Source organism: Pteropus alecto, unplaced genomic scaffold, assembly GCF_000325575.1.
Source record: "Pteropus alecto unplaced genomic scaffold, ASM32557v1 scaffold45, whole genome shotgun sequence".
NCBI classification, from domain to species: domain Eukaryota; kingdom Metazoa; phylum Chordata; class Mammalia; order Chiroptera; family Pteropodidae; genus Pteropus; species Pteropus alecto.
This window is the reverse complement of record NW_006442491.1, coordinates 9,945,626-9,947,921: the sequence shown is the minus strand read 5'-3', so window position 1 is coordinate 9,947,921 and position 2,296 is coordinate 9,945,626. Positions and strand designations below refer to the sequence as shown.

Genomic DNA, 2,296 nt, shown 5'->3' with positions numbered 1-2,296 from the left:
AGGAATTAATTTACTTTTCAATTTGGGTTGAGCTCTTCTAAATTATGTACAAACACTGTGGGAGACACTTAGTGGATTTTACCTGCTATGGGACTGCCAGAAATCTGAAAGAGTAATGTGAGCTGGAATTATTTGGGGAAAGTTTCCAGATCAAAGGGGGTGGTAAGGTACTCTTAGAAAGAAGAAAAAAAATGATTTTTGCAGACAAGAATAGCAGACAATTAAAAGTCAGTATTGGAAATGGGCAAAGTGACTGCAGAGAGAGAATCCAGGCAGCTTTGTTCTAAGGCAGTGTCCCTCAAACTTTAATGTACAACTGGGATCTTGTTCAAATGTAGATTCTGGTCTACGGCCATGCTGCCCTGAACAAGCCTGATCCTGTCTGATTTCCATAGCTAAGCAGGGTCGGGCCTGGTTAGTACTTGGATGGGAGACCACCTAGAAAGACCAGGTGCTGTAGGCATTAAAAAAAAATAAATAAATAATAAGGGATTATAAGCTGACAAGGTCCTTGCAATCTGTGAGGTCAACCAAGGGTTGCCTCACCTAAAACAAACAAACAAACAAACAAACAAACAAATAAATAAATAATGTGAAAGAAAATAAAATGTAGATTCTGACTCAGTAGGTCTGGCATGTACCCTGGAATTCTGCATTTTTCACTAGCTTCCAAGTGATATAGACACTGCTAGCCTGGGACACACTTTGAGAAGGGGGTGAAAAAAAAAAGTATGGTCATCAGAAGTAAGAACATACCTGGATAAAACAAAATCGCATCCTGGGAACCTGTAATACTGAGATAGAAAATTTGGAACTGAGTCTATTCACTGAGCTCTAAAATTGTAAAACTTTAAATCCCCTGGGAAGTTTATTAGTATATACATGCTCAGCCCCATCAACCCAATTCTGTTTTCAGTAAGTAGGGCTCAGGCCACCAGAGCATAAACAATTCTCCAGGTGACTCTAATGTACAACAAAGTTTGAGAACCATGTAACTAGGCAACAAAGAACCAAGATAAGATTATGTTATCTGTAGTAAAAGGATAAAAACATTTTAGGAAAGAATCTGGCAAATAGGGCAGGACACGGGCAGAGAGAAAATCATTTAAGAATGCTAAAGCAAGGCTGCTTTTTGATGCCTTTACAAGCTCAGAGCCCACACTCCCTCATTTAATCCTCATATGATTCTCTTAAGACTCAGCTTTGCACATGGTCTTAGCTCTAGCCTTTCACTTTACTGTGAGTTTATTCAGAAATTGATTTGAAAGAAAAGTATACATGTACCCCCAAAGTATGTTCAATGGTTAATATATGTTTATAGTCGACTTTTCAAATCATAGATGAGGAGTTCCATAAAAGTACAAGGTGTCATTATGCTTCTTAAAGCATAATTCAGATAAAATGCTGGCAGCTGAATATACTAAAGGAACCAGCCAAAACAAAAACAAAAACAAAAACAAAACCCTCTATTTCCTTGCAGGTACTCTTCGCCTAAAACTTTAACAGATTTAAAAAAAAAAAAAGAAAGAAATACAAATTTTCTCAAATGGTTTATGTGATTTATCAATAGGTTATTAAATGACTTTTCAAATCAGCTAAGTAGGCAATCACTTAAAATACACACACATACACACATCTTCTCATTCCAATTCAGCATAGCTGCTTTTGCTATATTTAGCTTGTTTTTTTTTTTTTTCTTTAGGTAGCTGGTCCTGTTTTATGGATTTGTTTCACCAGAGATGCTGTTGGGCAACCCATGAGGAGATTAAGAAATGAGAGATGTCTGTCATCAGCTCCTGATATTTAGATCTCAATGACCTTATCTGGGGGCAGAGAAGAGCAGAGTAAAGGTAGGGATCACACAAAAACCTGTAAGTGTAGTTGTAGTATTTGTGAAACGATCACCTGGAAACAGAGAATTTACCACTCTCTGCCAGAACATGATTCAATGGGAAATCAATATGCTAAAAAGAATACATTTTTCAGGCAACACTAATATTTAAAAACAAAAAAAACAAAAACAAAAACAAAAAAAACTCTTCCAAAGCTAAGTTTGCCCAGTCAGATCAAGAAGGACCTAAGAAAATTGCCAGTAGCTTATTTGTATATGGTCTTGAACTTTAGAAAGGTCAGCCCAGGCTCACAATGAACTGGCATGTGACAGCTCCTTTAGGCCTGTTACATCTTGCAGGTATAGGGCTGCCTGATTAAAAAGATCAGCCAGGCCTGCCTTGCGTGTTTATCCTGTTTGCAATGGAATGTGGACATCAACACTTGTGACCATTCTCCATATGCC

General features: G+C 37.5%; 1 pseudogene; it reads left to right on the top strand.

The window, feature by feature from the left end:
- The first annotated feature begins 344 nt into the window (after nucleotides 1-344).
- LOC112471212 lies at nucleotides 345-463 on the top strand (annotated as a pseudogene).
- The last annotated feature ends 1,833 nt before the right edge of the window (nucleotides 464-2,296 follow it).